Consider the following 26,475-nt stretch of genomic DNA (forward strand, 5'->3'; position numbering starts at 1 on the left):
AGTAAAATCCATAGTGTGAACATCGCCTAAAATATATCCATGACATACTGTAGATGGATATACCATAAAGAACGTCAGAGGCGGTCAGGACTTTGCTGCAGGTACAGGGACAGTCAGGACTTTGCTGCAGGTATAGGGGCGGTCAGGACTTTGCTGCAGGTACAGGGCGGTCAGGACTTTGTTGCAGGTACAGGGTGGTCAGGACTTTGCTGTAGGTACAGGGTGGTCAGGACTTTGCTGTAGGTACAGGGTGGTCAGGACTTTGCTGTAGGTACAGGGGCGGTCAGGACTTTGCTGCAGGTACAGGGACAGTCAGGACTTTGCTGCAGGTACAGGGGCGGTTAGGACTTTGCTGCAGGTACAGGGGCGGTTAGGACTTTGCTGTAGGTACAGGGTGGTCAGGACTTTGCTGTAGGTACAGGGTGGTCAGGACTTTGTTGCAGGTACAGGGTGGTCAGGACTTTGTTGCAGGTACAGGGTGGTCAGGACTTTGTTGCAGGTACAGGGTGGTCAGGACTTTGCTGTAGGTACAGGGTGGTCAGGACTTTGTTGCAGGTACAGGGTGGTCAGGACTTTGCTGTAGGTACAGGGTGGTCAGAACTTTGTTGTAGGTACAGGGTGGTCAGGACTTTGTTGTAGGTACAGGGTGGTCAGGACTTTGCTGTAGGTACAGGGTGGTCAGGACTTTGCTGTAGGTACAGGGTGGTCAGGACTTTGTTGTAGGTACAGGGTGGTCAGGACTTTGCTGCAGGTACAGGGTGGTCAGGACTTTGCTGCAGGTACAGGGTGGTCAGGACTTTGTTGCAGGTACAGGGTGGTCAGGACTTTGCTGTAGGTACAGGGTGGTCAGGACTTTGCTGTAGGTACAGGGTGGTCAGGACTTTGCTGTAGGTACAGGGTGGTCAGGACTTTGTTGCAGGTACAGGGTGGTCAGGACTTTGCTGCGAGTAGAATATTTTAAAGAAATGGAAAAAGATTAAATACAAATGGAACTCTCGATATGTTAGATGCAATGAAGGTTTCTAAGAGTCCATAAACTTTCCGACCACAATTGCTTGGAGGTTCCTGAAAGACGAGTATGTCCTGAGTTCATCTTGGCTCCATTATGCTCTCACAGTAGGAGGTATAGGCATCTCTCCTAGACATGGGCAGGACGCTGGCATCTCTAATATATATATATACATAAAGACCTCTTTGTATTTAATCGCAGCAAAAAGACAAAAATAACCATTCTAGGTTGTGAGAGGAATGGGAAGTGGTGGTGGAGCTGGATTGGGATGGCGGCTGATACTCTTCACAATTAGAGTAAATCATCAAGAATTTCAGAAAATCTATGTTAATCAAACGTTGTTTGGTCTGTAGAGACGCTGTGCCCGATGGGACCACCCAGAGGACATGCTGGCTGGGTACTGTCCACCATGGTCGGCCTCCTCGGCTCTGGATAATCCCAAGCATTTTCCCTTCTTTACTCCATTCTAGCTGTCCGCCAGAGAAAGGCGCTGTATCTCTGTCTCCTGACTACGTATCCCGACCTCTTCTTAGGATTACCTTCCTGGCTGACCATTGTCGTGAGCCTGTCCTGTTACCGACTCGTCTGACCTGCCTCTATGGGCGCCTGCCCTGATCCTTTGCCTGACTACCATACCCGTCTCATCCCTGCTCCTGCACTGACCTGCTGATGGCCTGGCCTGCTGACCACAATACTCGGCCTGTTTCCCAGTGCCTTACACTGACTGGTTCTTGGGACCACACTCGCAGAGCGACCTGGTGTCCTCTATAAGTCAGTTTCCAAATCCTGGAGATAGGCAAATGAAAGGAGCCTCAGTCACGAGTCTCAAAACACAGGAATAGCCAGATATCCCTTCTGGGAAGGAAACCCGATGCCAAGGGCGCCCCCTAGTGAGGTGATCAGCAAACTCCACCATCGGGATAAAGGGCACTTAGACTCCACTCCCTGGTGTGGCCTAAAGTCAAACCGGTTGAGTGGCCCAGTGGGCCCCACTCACTGTCCATTGCACATGCGAGATGTAATCGAGAGGCGGGGCGGCCCGAATGATCCCTGTATCATCTGTGCACACATTTATATACATTGCTATGGGCCCCTGTGTACACTGGAGACCGATGAGTGATGATTTATAGGGCCACTCATCAGCCAATGGGGGTTTTCCCGCTCCTTAGCTGATCGCTGACAATTTTACCTGAGACGATTATCGTCCAATTGTGGTTTCTAGAAAAGCTTGTTGCCAATAATCGGCCTAAGTAAAGGAGCCCTTAGACCATTAACGGCCAAAACAACGTGCTGCTTCAATAGATTCATTGCTAATTTGAATCCTAAAAAAGAGTCAATTCTGGGTTGATGTTGCTGTATATCCATGAGTTTCGCTGGGTTTCCCATTCAGCTGCGAGCCTCCAGTCCGGGGGGTTACACCACATATTGTAAATGTAGAGAAATGCAACACTTCATAAAGGATACAATGTGTGAGGAGGCGGCAATGCGCCGTGCCCCTTTATGGATATTATTCCTCCTTCTACCCCAGACACCATCTGTTTCTTCTGCTGAGCGCTAATGGTTATGGCGTGCATGGTCATGGTTATGGTGTGCATGGTCATGCTTATGGCGTGCATGGTCATGCTTATGGCGTGCATGGTCATGGTTATGGCGTGCATGGTCATGGTTATGGCGTGCATGGTCATGGTCATGGTTATGGCGTGCATGGTCATGCTTATGGCGTGCATGGTCATGGTTATAGCGTGCATGGTCATGGTTATGGCGTGCATGGTCATGCTTATGGTGTGCATGGACATGGTTATAGCGTGCATGGTCATGGTTATGGCGTGCATGGTCATGGTTATGGCGTGCATGGTCATGGTTATGGCGTGCATGGTCATGGTTATGGCGTGCATGGTCATGCTTATGGCGTGCATGGTCATGGTTATGGCGTACATGGTCATGCTTATGGCGTGCATGGTCATGGTTATGGCTATGGCGTGCATGGTCATGCTTATGGCGTGCATGGTCATGGTTATGGCGTGCATGGTCATGGTTATGGCGTGCATGGTCATGGTTATGGCGTGCATGGTCATGGTAATGGCGTGCATGGTCATGGTAATGGCGTGCATGGTCATGGTTATGGCGTGCATGGTCATGCTTATGGCGTGCATGGTCATGGTAATGGCGTGCATGGTCATGGTTATGGCGTGCATGGTCATGGTTATGGCGTGCATGGTCATGCTTATGGCGTGCATGGTCATGGTTATGGCGTGCATGGTCATGGTTATGGCGTGCATGGTCATGGTTATGGCGTGCATGGTCATGGTTATGGCGTGCATGGTCATGGTTATGGCGTGCATGGTCATGGTTATGGCGTGCATGGTCATGGCGTGCTAGCATCTGCTAGATGACAGGATAGAAGGCCGCCTCTTATTGCTCTCACCTGCCTCTAATATACTGTCTGTTTATGGGGAATGAAACCACAAGAGAAAATTACAGGCGTAAAAGTCCCAAAAGTTTTCTTTTCCTTGTCACTTGATTGTTGGGAACATCTTGTGGAGACAAGTGACAATCACCGTGCTCCAGAGCTGCAATCCTAAAGCCAGTGTAAAGTGACAGGATGAAAGTTATTGCTGTAAAACCTGAACCCGCCTGGGATAGTAATAAAACTCTAATATGGATTTACTGTATGCAGCGTAATAAAAAGGTATAAAAGACTAACAATATAGGGTCAGGAGATTGCCAATCCCATATAACTCATATTACTAACCTGCACTGCGATCCAGGGAGAAAAAACACCACCGGGAGATGAAGGGTACGTTCACACCTACAGGATCTGCAGCAGATCTGCAGCAGATTTGATGCTGTGTTCAGTTATTTAAATGAAATCTGCTGCAGAAAATCAGCTGCAGATCCTGTAGGTGTGAACGCACCAGAAAACTTTATGTCTATACAAAATAGTCCACAAAATATTAAGCACAAAATGAATAGATAATAATAAGGATAATGAATAATACCTGATGACAGCGGTATTATAATCCGACATGGCTCTAGATGATAAACCCTACCCTGCTCTAGATGGATGGATATGATACAGATAGATATGTGGTGTCCCACCACTGGTACTGTCTATGGCACCTCAGTAAGTCACTCCCTCAGGTTCACAAGAGTGGGAGATTTAGCATTGTGTTTATGTACTACCCAATCCCAGGTGTTGGTTCTCTTCTATCCTATCAATTTTCTACACTCCTGTAGGAAGAGCTAGCTTTGGTGGAAAGAAGTGAGTCAGCTTCCAGATAATATTCAATGTGAGAGGAAGCAAACACAAAGCAGTTTCTGCAGATTTCTTTATGCAAGTAACTAAAGCCAGTATGCAGTGCTAAGCTCTACTTAAGGGAAAAAGTCCACCTAGGAATAACCTTGCCCATGCCAGAAACCTCTCTAAAAAGTGCAGGGCAGTTTCCTAAAGCAAGAGGAACCCCAGTGGGACAAAGCTACAGTGCAAGGTCTACGTATCCTACTGTACATCGCAAGACGACTTGGAAATGTCGGAAGTCTGCTACACCAAGATAACCAAGGACTGGGCTTGTACTACCCACCTAGGACGGGTACCTTGCAACTAGGGGGCATAAGGCGGTACAGATAAAAAGTACAAGTATCTTCTTATCTCTTCTACACCTGTTCCAGCAGAGCACATTCACTACTTTGGGCAGGGGTCCTTTGGCAACCTCTCCTCTTTTCTCCCTCTGCAAAGCACCTACTACTTCTACAAGCACTAGTTCTACCTCATTGTCAGCACCAACGTTCTGTGTCAAGATTTGCACTATTGTTGTCACGTGTACTGTTCAACTTGAGTCATACTAAAGTAAAGTATTATAATTTTTACTAAATGCACAGGACTCTTGTATACCCTGCCAGCACCTGCACCTACACACCACCGTACACATGGGTTCTCTCCCCTTCCTATGAGTGGCGGTACTAACAACTCGGTAGGGTCTGTTACAACTCCAGGCTGCCGAGACAAGTGCCCAAGTGACCCCAGACATTCCCAGAGGTTACGGACCAATGGGGATCGCAAACCAGCCAAAGCAGGTTGCCGCATCACAACATTGTGCGGCCCCCTCACAGATAGATAGATAGGAGATAGATGATAGAGATAGATAGATAGATAGATAGATAGATAGATAGATAGATAGATAGATAGGAGATAGATAGATGATAGATATAGATAGATAGATAGATAGATAGATAGATAGATAGATAGATAGATAGATAGATAGATAGGAGATAGATAGATAGGAGATAGATAGATAGGAGATAGATAGATAGATAGATAGATAGATAGATAGATAGATAGATAGATAGGAGATAGATAGGAGATAGATAGATAGATAGAGAGATAGATAGATAGGAGATAGATAGATAGGAGATAGATAGATAGGAGATAGATAGATAGGAGATAGATAGATAGATAGATAGATAGGAGATAGATAGATAGATAGATAGGAGATAGATAGATAGGAGATAGATAGATAGATAGATAGGAGATAGATAGGAGATAGATAGATAGATAGATAGATAGATAGGAGATAGATAGATAGGAGATAGATAGATAGAAATTTCTCTTGTATGCAGACGACCTTCTCCTCCTCTCACCAACCGAGAAAGGTCTCCAAGACCAGCTGCTCATCCTGGAGAATTTCAGCACTACGTGGGCTCTGCCCATCAACCCAAAGAAAACCAACGTCATGGTGTTCCAGAGGAGAAGACGGAAACCACCCGGGCATTCTACCTTCCTGCTGAACAACCGCCTACTCGCAGAAACAGACCGGTACACTTACCTGGGCCTAGAAATCAGCCAATCAGGGAGCTTCAAACAAGCCACAGAAATCCTGAAGGACAAAGCCTGCCGAACCTTCTATGCCATAAGAAGGCGCTTCTGCCATCTTAGACCACCAGTGACCGTGTGGCTGAAAATATTCGACACCATCATTGCCCCAATCCTTCTGTATGGTAGTGAAGTCTGGGGCCCCGAGATATACGCAGACTGGTCAAAATGGGACTCCGGACCCACAGAAGTCTTCCACCTAGAATTCTGTAAATACCTTCTCCAGGTCCATCGGAGCACTTCAAACAGCGCCTGTCGAGCAGAGCTGGGCAGGTTCCCACTACACATTGCTGTCCACAAGAAGGCGCTATCATTCAGGGCCTATCTACACAGCAGCAGTCCCAGCTCCTACCACCACAAGGCCTTGCTGCACCAAGAAACCCCAGGAAAACAAAGCCCCCTGGAACAAGTCTCCCAAACCCAACCTGACCAAGCCGCCAACCAGCACATCATTACGAAAAGCCAAATCTGTAAGATGATAGACAAGGAGAAGGAGGAATACCTCAGCGTCTGGAGGAACGACATCAGAGAATCCCAGAAACTGACCATATACCAGAGACTACAGAGGGAGTACAGACTGGCCCCATATACCAGAGACTACAGAGGGAGTACAGACTGACCCCATATACCAGAGACTACAGAGGGAGTACAGACTGACCCCATATACCAGAGACTACAGAGGGAGTACAGACTGGCCCCATATACCAGAGACTACAGAGGGAGTACAGACTGACCATATACCAGAGGCTACAGAGGGATTACAGACTAGCCCCATATACCAGAGACTACAGAGGGAGTACAGACTGTCCCCATATACCAGAGACTACAGAGGGAGTATATACTGACCCCATATACCAGAGACTACAGAGGGAGTATATACTGACCCCATATACCAGAGACTACAGAGGGATTACAGACTGGCCCCATACCTGGAGAAACTACCCAACCACAGAGACCGGAAAACCCTGAGCCGCTACAGACTGAGCGCCCACAACCTGGCTATTGAAACAGGGCGGCACCGACAGACGTACAAGCCCAGGGAGAGCCGACTGTGCCAGCAGTGCGACCAGGAGGCCGTGGAGGATGAGACCCACTTCCTGCTACACTGCCCCAAATACTCAGCAGTGAGGGACACTCACTATAGGAGACTCTCCAATCTCCTCCCAGGCTTCTCCACCATGGAGGAGGAAGAGAAACTACCCATCCTGCTGGGGGAAGAAGAGACCACAGCAACTATAGTGGCACAATACGTCACTGCCTGTCATAGACTGAGAGGAGCGTGATACGTCACGGACTCCAACTACCTGACCCCGGTATCCCCCCCCATCCCACCACCTACAATACCACAGACTTCCGTCCCTATCCCCCATCCCTACCCATCTTCCCCACCCATCCCCCAAATATCTCCTGTTTGCTTTGGCAATGCTAATATGTTATTTAGACCTGCCAATAAAGCTGATTTGATTTGATTTGATAGAAGATAGATAGATAGAAGATAGATAGGAGATAGATAGATAGATATATAGATAGATAGATAGATAGATAGATAGATAGATAGATAGATAGATAGGAGATAGATAGATAGATAGATAGATAGATAGATAGATAGATAGATAGGAGATAGATAGATAGATAGATAGGAGATAGATAGATAGATAGGAGATAGATAGAAGATAGATAGGAGATAGATAGATAGGAGATAGATAGGAGATAGATAGATAGATAGATAGAAGATAGATAGATAGATAGATAGATAGATAGGAGATAGATAGATAGGAGATAGATAGGAGATAGATAGATAGATAGATAGATAGATAGATAGATAGATAGATAGATAGGAGATAGATAGATAGGAGATAGATAGGAGATAGATAGATAGGAGATAGATAGGAGATAGATAGATAGATAGGAGATAGATAGATAGGAGATAGATAGATAGATAGATAGATAGATAGGAGATAGATAGGAGATAGATAGATAGGAGATAGATAGGAGATAGATAGATAGATAGGAGATAGATAGATAGGAGATAGATAGGAGATAGATAGATAGGAGATAGATAGGAGATAGATAGATAGATAGGAGATAGATAGATAGGAGATAGATAGATAGGAGATAGATAGATAGATAGGAGATAGAATAGATAGGAGATAGATAGATAGATAGATAGATAGATAGATAGATAGATAGATAGATAGATAGATAGATAGATAGGAGATAGATAGGAGATAGAATAGATAGGAGATAGATAGGAGATAGAATAGATAGATAGATAGATAGGAGATAGATAGATAGGAGATAGATAGATAGGAGATAGATAGATAGATAGATAGGAGATAGATAGATAGATAGATAGATAGATAGATAGATAGATAGATAGGAGATAGATAGATAGATAGATAGATAGATAGATAGATAGATAGGAGATAGATAGATAGATTGGAGATAGATAGATAGATAGATAGGAGATAGATAGATAGATAGGAGATAGATAGGAGATAGATAGATAGATAGATAGATAGATAGGAGATAGATAGATAGATAGATAGATAGGAGATAGATAGATAGATAGATAGATAGATAGATAGATAGATAGAAGATAGATAGGAGATAGATAGGAGATAGATAGGAGATAGATAGATAGGAGATAGATAGATAGGAGATAGATAGATAGATAGATAGATAGGAGATAGATAGGAGATAGAATAGATAGATAGATAGATAGATAGATAGATAGGAGATAGATAGATAGATAGATAGGAGATAGATAGATAGGAGATAGATAGATAGATAGATAGATAGATAGATAGATAGATAGATAGATAGATAGATAGATAGGAGATAGATAGATAGATAGATAGATAGATAGATAGAAGATAGATAGGAGATAGATAGGAGATAGATAGGAGATAGATAGATAGGAGATAGATAGATAGGAGATAGATAGATAGATAGATAGATAGATAGATAGATAGATAGATAGATAGGAGATAGATAGGAGATAGATAGATAGATAGATAGATAGGAGATAGATAGATAGATAGGAGATAGATAGATAGATAGATAGATAGATAGGAGATAGATAGATAGATAGATAGATAGGAGATAGATAGGAAATAGATAGATAGATAGATAGATAGATAGATAGATAGATAGATAGGAGATAGATAGATAGATAGATAGATAGATAGGAGATAGATAGATAGATAGATAGATAGATAGATAGATAGATAGATAGATAGATAGGAGATATATAGGAGATAGATAGATAGGAGATAGATAGATAGATAGGAGGTAGATAGTAGATAGATAGGAGATAGATAGGAGATAGATAGATAGATAGATAGGAGATAGATAGGAGATAGATAGATAGATAGGAGATAGATAGATAGGAGATAGATAGATAGATAGATAGATAGGAGATAGATAGATAGATAGATAGATAGATAGATAGATAGATAGATAGATAGGAGATAGATAGATAGATAGATAGATAGATAGATAGATAGGAGATAGATAGGAGATAGATAGATAGATAGATTGGAGATAGATAGATAGATAGATAGATAAAGTAGTGATGATCAGCGGCACACCAAATAGCTTCAAAAACGTGGAGGTTTATTCAAAAGAACAAAACAATCATAAGGTGCAGCACAGCATAGCACGACGTTTCGGCGGGGTGTCCGCCGAAACGTCGTGCTATGCTGTGCTGCACCTTATGATTGTTTTGTTCTTTTGAATAAACCTCCACGTTTTTGAAGCTATTTGGTGTGCCGCTGATCATCACTACTTTATGGATCAAAGGTTCGTGGTCTGAACTTAGTCAGCTGGAACCCGCCTCACCGGGACTTGTAGTGCAACTCACTTCTACTGTTTAGATAGATAGATAGATAGATAGATAGATAGATAGATAGATAGATCGGTACCACCACCGACAGAAAGTGGAGAGTGAACCAAGGTATGTAGCCGATGTGTATAGGTGCTGGTGTAATGATGAGTCCCAGTAGAATAAATATAATGGCTTTACTGAACAGTCTCTTGAAAATACAGAACCCTTTGGCAGTAAATAGATTATCTTGATACAGACTTGTAAACCTGGAGAAAAAGAGAAGCTGCCGCCCCTCACACCTATGGCTGACACTATTGCCGCACCTCACACCTATGGCTGACACTATTGCCGCACCTCACACCTATGGCTGACACTATTGCCGCACCTCACACCTATGGCTGACACTATTGCCGCACCTCACACCTATGGCTGACACTAATGCCGCACCTCACACCTATGGCTGACACTATTGCCGCACCTCACACCTATGGCTGACACCAATGCCGCACCTCACACCTATGGCTGACACTATTGCCGCACCTCACACTTATGGCTGACACTATTGCCGCACCTCACACCTATGGCTGACACTATTGCCGCACCTCACACCTATGGCTGACACTAATGCCGCACCTCACACCTATGGCTGACACTATTGCCGCACCTCACACCTATGGCTGACACCAATGCCGCACCTCACACCTATGGCTGACACTATTGCCGCACCTCACACCTATGGCTGACACTATTGCCGCACCTCACACCTATGGCTGACACTATTGCCGCACCTCACACCTATGGCTGACACTATTGCCGCACCTTACACCTATGGCTGACACTATTGCCGCACCTCACACCTATGGCTGACACTAATGCCGCACCGCACACCTATGGCTGACACTATTGCCGCACCTTACACCTATGGCTCACACTATTGCCGCACCTCACACCTATGGCTCACACTATTGCCGCACCTCACACCTATGGCTGATACTAATGCTGCACCTCACACCTATGGCTGACACTATTGCCGCACCTCACACCTATGGCTGACACTATTGCCGCACCTTACACCTATGGCTGACACTATTGCCGCACCTCACACCTATGGCTGACACTATTGCCGCACCTCACACCTATGACTGACACTAATGCCGCACCTCACACCTATGGCTGACACTAATGCCTCTCGGATACATTTAAAAACCAAGACCAGGATGTTGGTCTATAATTTGATCAAACCATATTGCCCCCTGTACCACGTGCCGGTCTCTGATCCACGAATACGTGTTTCACTGTATCTGTGCTGAGAGATACTTGTAAGAGCTGATATAAGAGGTAGATGTAGCGGTACTTGTAGAGTTTAGAGTGGAGCAGTGAAGAGAAGAGGAGAGGAGTTTTTCAAGGCGGTCCAAACCCCATGTAGCACTGTGTTCTGCCGGAACTTTAGAGAGAAGAATACTTGAGACTTGAGAAAGAGAGATATTTTTTAATCACCACAAAGAAAGTGTCTTGGCACTACCGCAGGTGAACCGGACCTTCTGAACACTCTCCAAGAAGACCTTGTGTGACAATGGGTGGTGCTCATTCATCCATAAAAGTCCATCCGGAATACACTTCTCCATGTAAAATAAAGATGAGGCACTCACCCTTCTTGTCTTCTTAAAAGCAGAGTTTTATTTTACATAACTGCAGGTACAGACACAGACATGTGGACGGGCGACAGCCTGATTCGTGTGCGCCACTGCACGCTTCCTCTGGGCCGAGAGGAAGCGTGCAGTGAGGAACGCGAAACAGGCTGTCGCCCGTCCACATGTCTGTGTCTGTACCTGCAGTTATGTAAAATAAAACTCTGCTTTTAAGAAGACAAGAAGGGTGAGTGCCTCATCTTTATTTTACTTGGTCAAGTGTAGAGAGATACTTTTGCCTGTGTTTAGACTATGTTGTCTGACCCCCTTCTTCGCTTCAGTGTCAAGGTACTCATCCTACTAGGGGGATACGAGCCCCAGTCATGGTTACCTAGGCAAAGCTAAGTTTCCAAAATTTTCCAGTGTCACCTGCGCTTCGAGATAGGGTATGTAGACCTTCGTTATGGTAACTTTGCTCTATCCGGGTCAGTTCCTCTGTAGTTCAGGATACTGTCCCGCACTGTGTAGAGATGTTCTTGGCAAGGGCTGGGATTAATCCCCGACTTGTTCTCCTTGTAGCATCTAACACTGCATAGCAGAGATAGTTAGGCTAAAGAAACTGAAAGTCTCTGGTTGCTCCATACATGTGGGAATTGACTCTCGAGCACAACTGGACTGTCCCGGAACGGGTTTCCTGGCGGAGCAAGGCCCTGGCTTAACTACAGCAGGGATGCCTACTCTGTGTGTCCTCCTCCCACGAGAATCTGAGGGAAACTGGACGACACTCACTCCCCCCCAGTGAGTATTAGATGTATGTATTCAGATGCTGCACGGCTGGAGTGTATAAAGGGTTATTGTTTATATGTGTGTCACATGGATCTGTGAACCTATGGGAACCTTTTTTTCTTCTCTCCTATCATCTCCCTCTTTACTTCTTCTTTATGCACTCTTCACCCACTCACAGCGCACCTTAGTTATGCTGAGGAAGGAAGTCACATGGGTAGAGGAGGTGCATAGCTCTTTTGTGTTGGACATTGTAGAGGAAGGACGCAAGCTAGATAGCTCTCTACAGTGGTCCTCTCTGAGCCCTGCCCTCTGCCAGGTCCCCTACTCAAGTCAATCTTAGCTGAAGCCCCATATGGGTAGGAACAGGGCCGCCATCAGGGCAGTATTGGCGGTACAGTTGTCAGGGGCCCGGGCTCAGACTAAGATCAGAGGGGCCCGGCCGACCTGACAGCTGTACCACACGCAGCTCCCTCCTGTCTGTCCTGTGCAGGAGGATGCACACACAGGTTGGGCCCTCTCCTTGCTATCCCCGGACCCCTCCCCCGCCCTCTTACTGCATTCACTGGCTGCTTCCTCCTTCTCCTCATGTCGGGACAGAAAAGGAGAGGGCCTAGAGACGCTGTGAGGGGGAGGGGCCCAGAGCCAGGGCTGTGAGGAGGAGGGGGAGGGGCCCAGAGCCCGGGCTGTGAAGAGGAGGAGGGGGGGGGGGCCAGAGCCCGGGCTGTGAGGAGGAGGAGGGGTGGCCCAGAGCCCGGGCTGTGAGGAGGAGGGGGAGGGGCCCAGAGCCCGGGCTGTGAGGAGGAGGGGGGGGGGGGCCAGAGCCCGGGCGGTGAGGGGGAGGGGCCCAGAGCCTGGGCTGTGAGGAGGAGGGGGGGAGGGGCCCAGAGCCCGGGCTGTGAGAAGGAGGGGGAGGGGCCCAGAGCCCGGGCTGTGAGGAGGAGGGGGAGGGGCCCAGAGCCCGGGCTGTGAGGAGGAGGGGGAGGGGCCCAGAGCCCGGGCTGTGAGGAGGAGGGGGAGGGGCCCAGAGCCCGGGCTGTGAGGAGGAGGAGGGGTGGCCCAGAGCCCGGGCTGTGAGGAGGAGGGGGAGGGGCCCAGAGCCCGGGCTGTGAGGAGGAGGGGGAGGGGCCCAGAGCCCGGGCTGTGAGGAGGGGGGGGGGCCAGAGCCCGGGCTGTGAGGGGGAGGGGCCCAGAGCCGGGGCTGTGAGGAGGAGGGGGGGGGGCCAGAGCCCGGGCTGTGAGGGGGAGGGGCCCAGAGCCTGGGCTGTGAGGAGGAGGGGGGGGGGGCCAGAGCCCGGGCTGTGAGGAGGAGGGGGAGGGGCCCAGAGCCTGGGCTGTGAGGAGGAGGGGGAGGGGCCCAGAGCCTGGGCTGTGAGGGGGGGGGGGGGCCACAGCCCGGGCTGTGAGGAGGAGGGGGTCAGAGCTGTGAGGAGAAGGGGGAGGGGCTCAGAGCCCGGGCTGTGAGGAGGAGGGGGGGGGGGGCCACAGCCCGGGCTGTGAGGAGGAGGGGGAGGGGCCCAGAGCCTGGGCTGTGAGGGGGGGGGGGGGGGCCAGAGCCCGGGCTGTGAGGAGGAGGGGGGGGGGGCCAGAGCTGTGAGGAGAGAAGCTGAGGACTGCACAGCATGGAGCTTCCCTGCATACTGAGGTGCTCACAGTGTGTGAGTTTCTATGCCCATGTAATGTGTATATCTATTGTGTGTGTGTGTGTGTGTTAGTATGGATGTAAGTATACAATGTGCATAAGTGTGTATATCTGTGTAAGGTGTGACTGTATATAATGTATACTGCCTGTCTGTGTATATAATGTATGGTATCTAAAGTGCATGTGTATAACCTGTATGTATGACTGTAAATATGTAGGAGTCTGAAGATTAAACTCAGCAGGTTCATCCATGTGACCCTGCTGATCTGTAATGTATACTGTATGTCTGTGTGTATGATATATAGTATGTAATGTGCACGTGTGTGTGTACATGTATATGACCTGTATGTATGATGTAACAATGTAGGATATGTAGGATGCTGTACACAATACTCAGTAGGTTTGGTCACATGACCCTGCTGATTTGTTGCTGTAGCTGCCTCGCTCCTTATTCCGGCGCAGGTCTCCCTATTTTGCAGGTCTCCCTATTTTGCAGGTGCCGCTGTTTTGCAGCACTTCGATCCAAAATAAAAATGCTAATCAGTTCTTTCGGAGCACTGGGGAAAAGCTCATCTGCACCGTCCCAACCCCACGCTGGTTGTGAAGTGCACGCTTACTTCTACATACTCAGTTATACATAAGCAGGTACAGTATGTCTCGTTCTCGCACATGCTCTGTTCAGACTGTGTTCCCGGGTGGCATAGCTATGTATACGTAGGCATGGACTTCAGAACCGGTGTGTAGGTGGGACGGTGCAGGAGGGGCCGAGGAACTTCCCTTATTACCAAAGGAACTAATTGACATTTTTATTTTGGATCAAATTGCCTCAAAACAGCGGCACCTGCAAAAATAAGAACAGCGCTGAAATGAGGAGCGAGGCGGCTACACTGACATATCAGCAGGGTCGCACAGTCTAAAAAACTAGCAGAAGTTTTACTGTCATTTACATTAAACAAACATGTCAAAAATTAAGATCTGTCAGGGTCTGAGTGCTGAGACCCCCGGCTCAGCTTAGGGCCCTATTACACGGAGCGATAGTCTGCCAAATCAGGCGATTTGGCAAATTATCACCAACAATCTGCTGAAGAAATGATCATCGGCTGATGTAGCCGTTTTTTCCGCCTAAAAATCATCAGCATGCTCGGCGGCCAATGATTTTTAGGTTGAAGTAAAGGACAACGATCAGCTGGCTGATAAATGTGTAAAAATGAATAAATAAACCTTAGCACACCTGTCCACGCTTCCGGTGTTCTTCTCGCTTCTGTCCACAGCCACCACTGGATTTTCCGGTGCCGGTCTCTAAAATGACAGGCCACTCAGCCAATCACCGGCCCAGAAGGGACCACCATGGCCAGTGATTGGTTGAGCAGCCTGTCACTTCAGAGACTGGCTCAGAAGTTCCAGTGGCGGCTGCGGACAGAAGCAAGGAGAACACCAGAAGCGTGGACAGGTATGCTAAGGTTTATTTTTTTTACACTAGGGCAAGGGCTGCACGGACATCACTTATGATATAATATATATATATATATATATATATATATATATATACACACACACACACACACAGCCCTTGCTGCATGATTATCGAGCCGTATATGGGCTCAGCAAGCAAGCACCGATCTAGAAGATCAGAACTCACTTACATTAGTGATCAGGCCGTGTAATACAGCCCTTGCAGCACAACTGATTATAGGAGACGGGCTCCATTATAGTCTATGGAGCCCATTTCCTGTGGTCAGCTGGACTGTGCACTGAGCTGGGGAGTGAACCATACTACTGTGCACATTACTATAGGTAACGATTGGAGGGGGTTTACACCCTGACCAGTCTAAACTTCATACATGTTGCACACGTCAAAAGTTAAAGGGGAACTCCTGCTATAATTGATATATAACTATTGTATTGCCACACATCACATCTAAATATACTGTCTCTACAGCTTCTGTCAGTGATATATTATCTGTTCTCATTATCTGCAATCTTGAACTTGATAAAAAAATTCTTTAGTCTCATCTCCCTATCTAGGATTGGGCGCCATCTTGGGTCCGTGATGTGTCTGCTTGGTAGCCATGGTCCTAGCACCCTGGCATGTAAGAGGCTAGGAGATCACTTTTTCCCCGCTCCACTTCCTGTCTCTTGCAAGACTTGGTAACATCACATACAGAGGCAGGGGCCGTCACTATCTGCTCAGTTACCAAGTCTGCCAAAAGATGGGAAGTGGAGCCGGAAAAAGGCGACCTCCTAGCCTAGTCCCGATCCCAGCCAGAGAGATGAGACAAAAGCTCAAGTTCAAGATTTCCGGTCGCTGTAAGTGCAGATAATATAGCAATATGGGGGAGATCTATTAAACATGGTGTAAAGTGAGACCGGCTCAGTCGCCCCCGGCAACCAATCAGATTCCACCTTTCATTTTCCAAAGAGTCTGTGAGGAATAAGAGGTGGAATCTGATTGGTTGCCGGGGGCGACTGAGCCAGTCTCACTTTACACCATGTCTGATAAATCTCCCCCTGTGTGTCAGAAGCAGTGGAGACAGTATATTTTGATGTTATATAACGTTTGTGGGGCAATGAAATAGTTAAATATAAATTTTGGCTGGAGTATCCCTTTAATTCAAATAATTCAAATAACAGTAATTCTTAAAGGGTGCTTGCCACAAAGTTAATGTCTCCGGAGTGGCGTGCAGACGTGGCTGCTGCTGGGTGATTGAGCAACATGTTTTTATTTTAATTATTAGGGCTCATGCATGGAACAAGGCCGGCGTAGGACGTAGCCAAAACACCTGTCTGCATGCCACTTCAAAGACATCAGTTAAGGAGACATTGCAAATTTTTGGGATCGGTTCTGCTTATAGGGGCCCTTATACTTTGGCTGTAAATTCCTAATGGCGGCCCTGGGTAGGAAGCAAGACAGGACACAGCTAACAGTTTCTACTCAGTAACACAACACTATGCAGTGTTAAATTCCTTCCAGGAGAGGACAAGTCAGAGACAACCTCAACCCACACCGTGGAGAGTCACAGAGCAGGACAGTATCCATAGACAGCAGTAAGCTAGGAACTCATTCAGATAGAGCAAAGTTGCTAAGGCCTATGAACTCTGTCTCTCAGCGTGGTTGTCAACTGGGCCCCTCAGCATTCTGCTCATCCCAGGTAACACAGTCTGGGGCCTGTGTCACCCTCTAGGACGGGTCACCCAAATTTAGTGGGCATAAGGTGGTGCGAAGACCCAAAGGTCAATACATGGGCACAGGTATTCTCTTCTTCTACCTCATCCTCCAGCATCCTGACAGAGCACAGTACTACTTAGGTTGGGACTCCCACGACATCCTCCTCTCTGCTACTCTGATTCTTTGTATCTCTCAAACACGCTCCACTACATTGCTATCGCAGATCTGGTTGCTAAATTGTCAAATGTTCATCTACAAGTATGATCCAGTGTATTTTCAAGTTCTTTATGAAGAGAAACCTCTACTGCCAAAGCAAAGCTGTATAACCTGCTGCACACAAGTACCTTTCAAGTAAAAACAAGTTTATTTATGATAAAGAGACATTGTGATTCTTCATCCTATACTGACACAGTATACACCGTAACCTTGAGACACTTCCCCCTTGTGTGGGTGGTGGTTCCGATAGTCCGGGAGGGTCCCTACACCGCTCTTGCCATCCATGACTACACTATCCCAAGGGACCCAGTAGCAGCCCGGCAGGACACTGACCACAGGGGGAAAAGGTACAACCGGCCTCCTAAAAAAAAAAACAGAAGTGCCATCACACCTGTGTGCCTACCTGGCACTGGGGCCACAAGACTACACCTTAAGGTCCGGTTGTATCTCAGACATCCACCACCGGAGTGGTGTCAAACAGTACCGTCTAGCAGGTGAGTCCTGAATCCTCCGACACAACATCACCGGGGCTCACACCACACCTCACTCTGTTGCGAGCATTGGGACCTAAATAGGAAAACACCAGGATGGCCCCTATAAGTCAAGTCGAACTCTGTTGGGAGTGTAATAATATAAGGGTTACCAAGGCTAGGCATCCATCCACAGACAGCTACCCCGGGGCATCCATCCATAGACAGCTGTTTCGGAGTATTTGCCCCTCGTCGGTGTGGAGTAGGATTCTGGCTACCGGGGGCAATGACAAATAGACCAACAAAACACAACAATCACTGAACTCAGTGAGAACACCAAAAAATGGAGTACTCATTTAAGAGGGATATCTGGCTATTCCCGTGTTTTGAGACTCGCAACTGAGGCTCCACGGACCCCTTCTTGGCATAATCTAATTTTGTAGGGGGCAATCAGTGGAGACTCTTAAATGAGTACTTTATTGGATTTTTTTTTACTGATCTCCCCAAGCTCAGTGATTAGAGAGAGAGATAGATAGATAGATAGATAGATAGATAGGAGATAGATAGATAGGAGATAGATAGATAGGAGATAGATAAACAGATAGATAGGAGATATATAGGAGATAGATAGGAGATAGATAGATAGATAGATAGATAGATAGATAGATAGATAGATAGATAGATAGATAGATAGGAGATAGATAGGAGATAGGAGATAGATAGGAGATATATAGGAGATAGATAGATAGATAGATAGATAGGACATAGATAGGAGATAGATAGGAGATAGATAGATAGATAGATAGATAGATAGATAGATAGGAGATAGATAGATAGATAGATAGATAGATAGGAGATAGATAGATAGATAGATAGATAGGAGATAGATAGATAGATAGGAGATAGATAGATAGATAGATAGGAGATAGATAGATAGATAGATAGATAGGAGATAGATAGATAGATAGATAGATAGATAGATAGATAGATAGATAGATAGATAGATAGGACATAGATAGGAGATAGGAGATAGATAGATAGATAGATAGATAGATAGATAGATAGATAGATAGATAGATAGATAGCTAGGAGATAGATAGATAGGAGATAGATAGATAGGAGATAGATAGATAGATAGATAGGAGATAGATAGGAGATAGATAGGAGATAGATAGATAGATAGATAGATAGATAGATAGATAGATAGATAGATAGGAGATAGATAGATAATAGATAGATAGATAGATAGGAGAGAGATAGATAGATAGATAGATAGGATATAGATAGATAGATAGATAGATAGATAGATAGGAGATAGATAGATAGATAGAGAGATAGATAGGAGATAGATAGATAGATAGGAGATAGATAGATAGATAGGAGAAAGATAGGAGATAGATAGATAGATAGATAGATAGATAGGAGAGAGATAGATAGATAGATAGATAGATAGATAGATAGATAGATAGATAGATACCAGTTCGAAAAATATATCCCGGCACTCCAACAGATCAAGTTAGTGTCTTTTATTGAAAAACTTCATTCGTGCACAGCACAGCAAGTAGGTTATGATGCAACGTTTCGGCAGTCAGTTACCGCCATTTTCAAGCATAACCGTAGTGACAACAACCTCCATTAAATACAAGTGCATTCATTAAACAAGTGTCATTTCATAGGTGCAAATACATGTCAATTAAATCCAAACATCGTGACGTGTCCATTCAGACACACCTCAAAGGTGTGTGTAGTGTCCGTGATTTTTGTCCAGGTTTTTCGGGCGTATCGCAACACGCCTATAGCGTGAATGTGAACCCAGTCCAATATAACGTGTAGTTAGTGATGTGAAAAAACTTGATACTTGAAACAGAAAATAATATAATTGTACATGAAACACATCGGAGTCCACTCACTGCGGTACTGCTTGTTGGAGTAAACAGAAATAGATCGGATAGGCGTGGAAAGGTTACTACCACTTCACTCCACTGTGGGAGACTTCCATTATTGTTTGTAATACACACGTAGCGGCAGGGACCCATGCGGGAATCTAGGCCAGTTGCTAACATCATAGCGAAACTCATATTATTGACTCGCCGGATATCCACTATTTCCAGGTGAGTACCTGTCAATATAATGTATTCTCCAGCTCGTTCAACTAGACCTCTCCAGGTCAAGATTTGTGATTGGCCACATCCCAGGTATGCCGTGCGTTATTGTAGTGAAAAAAGCGCACAGTCTGGTCTAGGTTTAACAAATGAATACTTAGCTCAACTTCCCAGCAGTGAGTTGTTCCCCGGTATTTCATAGTAGTATCATCTATTAGATAAAGAGAAAAGTACATGTTAGTAAACCAACATTATATGATATAGTAAAATTGTTGTCTAACAATTCACATCGATGTAACAAACACAAGGTAGGACATATGTAGGGACACATAAAGATCCAGGTGCACCTCAACTCTGGGTGTACTTCGATGTTTTATATTCTATGTTCAGCCCATTCTCACCTAGGGCTTCTGTTTTAAAGATCCACTCCAACTCTTTTTTCTTTAATATTCGCTGCCGGTCACCTCCCCTCTTAAGAGGTCCCACTCTGTCAATAGCCATAAAATGTAAGTCTCTTTCTACATGCCTCTGTTCACAAAAATATTGAGATTTAATTTTTGTTTTCTAATTGAGTATCTATGTTGTGTAATCCTGGTTTTTAACTCTAGTGTTGTTTCCCCAATATAGATTTTTCCACAGGGACACCATAAGGCATATATTACATAATCCGTGACACAGGTAAGGTACTGTTTTATTTTATAAGTTTCTCCTGTCAAAGGATGTTTAAATTCTGATCCTTTGTGCATATATTTGCAATTTATGCAGTTAAGACAAGGAAATGAGCCAGTTTTAGGAGTACTCATGAAGGTTTGTGTCAGTGTTGTATTTGTATTCACTTCTGCTTTAACTAACATATCCTTCAAGTTACCACCTCTTCTGTAAGACATAAGGGGTGGGACTTGAAATTCTTTTGTGTTTTTATGTCCTTTCCTTATGATGGACCAGTGCCTGTTGACAATAGTATTGATTTGTGGTGAGAAGTGTGAGTACGTCGTCACAAAAGGGATACGTAACAATTTATTGTCTCTAACCTTGTCTTGTAGGAGGGATTCTCTATCCAGTGTTTTAATTTCTGTTTTACATTCATGTAATAATTTGCCTGGATACCCTCTCTCTTTAAATTGTCCTGACATTTTTTCTAGGGCTCTGTCTAGATCTTGTGGGTCGTCTATAATTCTTCTTGCCCTCAACATCTGACTCTTGGGTAATGCTCTGATGGTTTTAGATGGATGGCAGCTCCTGAACTGTAGTACATTATTGCAGTCTGTTTTCTTAACATACAGGTCAGTAGTGAGTGTTTGTCCCTGTTTTTTTATATTCACGTCCAAATAGTGTATACTCTCTCTGCTAGAATTTACTGTGAATTTAATTGTTGCGTCAATTGTATTGAGAAACACAATAAAGTCTGATAGTTCATTCTCATCACCATTCCATATCATAAAGGTGTCATCTATGTAACGTTTCCACACAAGAGCATTCCTGAAGTGGGACGACACATAGATGAATGACTCCTCTAAGAAGGCCATCACGATATTTGCGTAAGTTGGTGCGTAATTCGCACCCATTGCCACGCCTCTTGTTTGTAGGTATACCTGGTTGTCAAACATAAAGTAGTTATTAGAAAGAGCCAATTCTAATAGTCGCAGAATGAAGTCATATTCCTTGGGTGTAAGATTTAATTGTCGCATCATTACATTAATGGCTTGTAGTCCCATCTCCTGTCCGATCGAGGTGTACAGACTGACTATGTCAAGAGTCACCAAAATGGCTCCCTCCGGCACCGTCAGCCCCCTCACCTCTCAGGAAATGTGTGGTATCTCTCAAATACGATTTAGTGTTGTTCACAATTGGTCTAAGTACTTTATCTAAAAAAACAGATATATGACTCAGTATAGAATCTCTACCCGATACAATCGGGCGACCAGGTGGAAATCTCAAATTTTTGTGGATCTTTGGTAGGAAGTAAAGGAGCGGCATTCTCGGATACTTCACCACCAAGTAGTCATGAAGTTTGGAATCAATAATATCGTGTGATAGACCTTCTTGTAAGATATTATCAATGAGTTTTTGTACTTTAAACTTGGGATCTTGTGTTAAAGGGATATACACATCTCTTTCACACAATTGTCTATATGCTTCTTTTAAATACAGCTCTTTGTCCATGACCACAATGGCACCCCCTTTATCAGCGGGTTCCTCTTCACAGAAGATGACACAAACATAATCCTTGGAGATGTGGAGGCTGACATGACTTTTCTGGGTATACCCTCTACTCTGGATTTACAAAGGAATTTTGAATATTTATCAAAGAGAAAGATCAATCTCCAACTACATATTGGTACGCTGGGAGAATACCATAAACATCAAAGAATTCCTAGAGGTATGCGATCCCGCCTAAAGCCAGGTATACCGTTTGAGGACGCTGAATGTAGAAACCGCTTTGAATTACTCTCCAACAAGTATGCATTAGAACTTATCTTGTTACATATGTACAGCATGCAAAAACAACTTAAAAAAGTGAACATAGAGTATACAGCAGCTAAAGAAGCGTTGAGGACAAGCTTACCACAAGAGGACTTTGAGAAACTGGAAAATAAACAAAATGCCTTCCTTGAAAAATACAAAAAAGAAATACAAGAAACCAAAAAACATAAATGGTTTAGAGACACTCAGGACTATAACAACGGCAAAATATATACATGGACTACACAGGAAGAAGGTACACAAAGTACCAGAAAAATCAACAAAAAGAAAGAAAACCTATATAATGTTGGTTTACTAACATGTACTTTTCTCTTTATCTAATAGATGATACTACTATGAAATACCGGGGAACAACTCACTGCTGGGAAGTTGGAGCTAAGTATTCATTTGTTAAACCTAGACCAGACTGTGCGCTTTTTTCACTACAATAACGCACGACATACCTGGGATGTGGCCAATCACAAATCTTGACCTGGAGAGGTCTAGTTGAACGAGCTGGAGAATACATTATATTGACAGGTACTCACCTGGAAATAGTGGATATCCGGCGAGTCAATAATATGAGTTTCGCTATGATGTTAGCAACTGGCCTAGATTCCCGCATGGGTCCCTGCTGCTACGTGTGTATTACAAACAATAATGGAAGTCTCCCACAGTGGAGTGAAGTGGTAGTAACCTTTCCACGCCTATCCGATCTATTTCTGTTTACTCCAACAAGCAGTACCGCAGTGAGTGGACTCCGATGTGTTTCATGTACAATTATATTATTTTCTGTTTCAAGTATCAAGTTTTTTCACATCACTAACTACACGTTATATTGGACTGGGTTCACATTCACGCTATAGGCGTGTTGCGATACGCCCGAAAAACCTGGACAAAAATCACGGACACTACACACACCTTTGAGGTGTGTCTGAATGGACACGTCACGATGTTTGGATTTAATTGACATGTATTTGCACCTATGAAATGACACTTGTTTAATGAATGCACTTGTATTTAATGGAGGTTGTTGTCACTACGGTTATGCTTGAAAATGGCGGTAACTGACTGCCGAAACGTTGCATCATAACCTACTTGCTGTGCTGTGCACGAATTAAGTTTTTCAATAAAAGACACTAACTTGATCTGTTGGAGTGCCGGGATATATTTTTCGAACTGGAATCTATTGAGTCCGTGGTCTGGACATTCCCTGGCACCCGTGTTTCTAGGAGGTGCAGCTGTATATTGATTGTAGATAGATAGATAGATAGATAGATAGGAGATAGATAGGAGATAGATAGATAGATAGATAGATAGGAGATAGATAGGAGATAGATAGATAGATAGATAGATAGATAGGAGATAGATAGGAGATAGATAGATAGGAGATAGATAGATAGATAGATAGATAGATAGATAGATAGATAGATAGATAGATAGATAGATAGATACATAGAGGAGAGATAGGAGCCGCACTTCTTAATAGATGTAGCGGGTGCTGCAGGATGTAAGTCCCTTGGCAGGAGGGATCCCCAGATACAAAACGAAAGTCCCAAGCGCTCCAGCATAAGTGAAAAAAGTAGTGGTTTATTGCAATGTGCAAAAAATACAGAGATGCAACGTTTCAGTTCTCTCTCAGAACCGTATCGATCCTAGTGTAAACTGATTATTTAGATTACCAGCGCCTATCTGGTAATCTAAATAATCAGTTTACACTAGTATCGATACCGTGGAGCCCCCACAGACTACCATGGACATCCCACTATTCGGTTATCCTGGATGGGAAGATCTATCCAAGTGGGCTCTGTGCGCCGTACAATACGGGAGAACGGAAGACTGTGTTAATTGGCTGGTCTCACAGTATCAAGATAGATTACTAAGGGTCTTATTTACATTTGCCTGGCACGTCATCGGTTGCCATAGCATTAGGACGCTACATCTCCGGTGGTGTTAAACAAGATGGCCGTGCGTTCCATTCTTAGCGTGCGGTGCAAGCCTCTAGTACCGGTCGATGCTGCTAATCACGGTGTGTGAGTGGATTACGAACTGCTCCGATATGTTCTATTTCGTATATATTTTGATTATGAACTTATATTATCACATTGGAGTTAGATACTCCCGTATACCTATGTTTTGTACACATTTATTTGTTCACGTCAGCTGACTTTGATATCAGGTGCGGAATGCACACGCCACTAATGAAGTTTTGCACAGGATATATAAATCACGTGTTATCTTTGAAATGTATTCACTGGCTTGAAAAAGACGTCATTGAGACGTTGAAACGTCGCTTGTTTGTACACTGTGTGCTTTGTATGGAATAATCACCAATACAGATTGATTTTTTTCACGAAGTCCCGTGTGCTGCAGAATAAATCATTTGGTGGAAGCTGTGAATACAGCCACGGATGGAGCTAAGATACACCCTGCGGTATCCAGGTGAGAGACGCCATGTTATATAGTGTCAGATAGGTGAGAGACGCCGCCATGTTATATAGTGTCAGATAGGTGAGAGACGCCGCCATGTTATATAGTGTCAGATAGGTGAGAGACGCCGCCATGTTATAGTGTCAGATAGGTGAGAGACGCCGCCATGTTATATAGTGTCAGATAGGTGAGAGACGCCATGTTATATAGTGTCAGATAGGTGAGAGACGCCGCCATGTTATATAGTGTCAGGTGAGAGACGCCGCCATGTTATATAGTGTCAGATAGGTGAGAGACGCCATGTTATATAGTGTCAGATAGGTGAGAGACGCCGCCGTGTTATATAGTGTCAGATAGGTGAGAGACGCCGCCGTGTTATATAGTGTCAGATAGGTGAGAGACGCCGCCGTGTTATATAGTGTCAGATAGGTGAGAGACGCCGCCATGTTATATAGTGTCAGATAGGTGAGAGACGCCGCCATGTTATATAGTGTCAGATAGGTGAGAGACGCCGCCATGTTATATAGTGTCAGATAGGTGAGGGACGCCGCCATGTTATATAGTGTCAGATAGGTGAGGGACGCCGCCATGTTATATAGTGTCAGATAGGTGAGAGACGCCATGTTATATAGTGTCAGATAGGTGAGAGACGTCGCCATGTTATATAGTGTCAGATAGGTGAGAGACGCCGCCATGTTATATAGTGTCAGATAGGTGAGAGACGCCGCCATGTTATATAGTGTCAGATAGGTGAGAGACGCCGCCATGTTATATGTGGTCAGATAGGTGAGAGACGCCGCCATGTTATATAGTGTCAGATAGGTGAGAGACGCCGCCATGTTATATAGTGTCAGATAGGTGAGAGACGCCGCCATGTTATATAGTGTCAGATAGGTGAGAGACGCCATGTTATATAGTGTCAGATAGGTGAGAGACGCCGCCATGTTATATAGTGTCAGATAGGTGAGAGACGCCGCCATGTTATATAGTGTCAGATAGGTGAGAGACGCCGCCATGTTATATAGTGTCAGATAGGTGAGAGACGCCGCCATGTTATATAGTGTCAGATAGGTGAGAGACGCCATGTTATATAGTGTCAGATAGGTGAGAGACGCCGCCATGTTATATAGTGTCAGATAGGTGAGAGACGCCGCCATGTTATATAGTGTCAGATAGGTGAGAGACGCCGCCATGTTATATAGTGTCAGATAGGTGAGAGACGCCGTGTTTATATAGTGTCAGATAGGTGAGAGACGCCATGTTATATAGTGTCAGATAGGTAAGAGACGCCGCCATGTTATATAGTGTCAGATAGGTGAGAGACGCGGCCATGTTATATAGTGTCAGATAGGTGAGAGACGCCGCCATGTTATATAGTGTCAGATAGGTGAGAGACGCCGCCATGTTATATAGTGTCAGATAGGTGAGAGACGCCATGTTATATAGTGTCAGATAGGTGAGAGACGCCGCCATGTTATATAGTGTCAGATAGGTGAGAGACGCCATGTTATATAGTGTCAGATAGGTGAGAGACGCCAAGTTATATAGTGTCAGATAGGAGAGAGACGCCATGTTATATAGTGTCAGATAGGTGAGAGACGCCGCCATGTTATATAGTGTCAGATAGGTGAGAGACGCCATGTTATATAGTGTCAGATAGGTGAGAGACGCCGCCATGTTTATATAGTGTCAGATAGGTGAGAGACGCCATGTTATATAGTGTCAGATAGGTGAGAGACGCCATGTTATATAGTGTCAGATAGGTGAGAGACGCCATGTTATATAGTGTCAGATAGGTGAGAGACGCCGCCATGTTATATAGTGTCAGATAGGTGAGAGACGCCGCCATGTTATATAGTGTCAGATA

Source organism: Dendropsophus ebraccatus, chromosome 3 (genome assembly GCF_027789765.1).
Source record: "Dendropsophus ebraccatus isolate aDenEbr1 chromosome 3, aDenEbr1.pat, whole genome shotgun sequence".
Taxonomy (NCBI): Eukaryota; Metazoa; Chordata; class Amphibia; order Anura; family Hylidae; genus Dendropsophus; species Dendropsophus ebraccatus.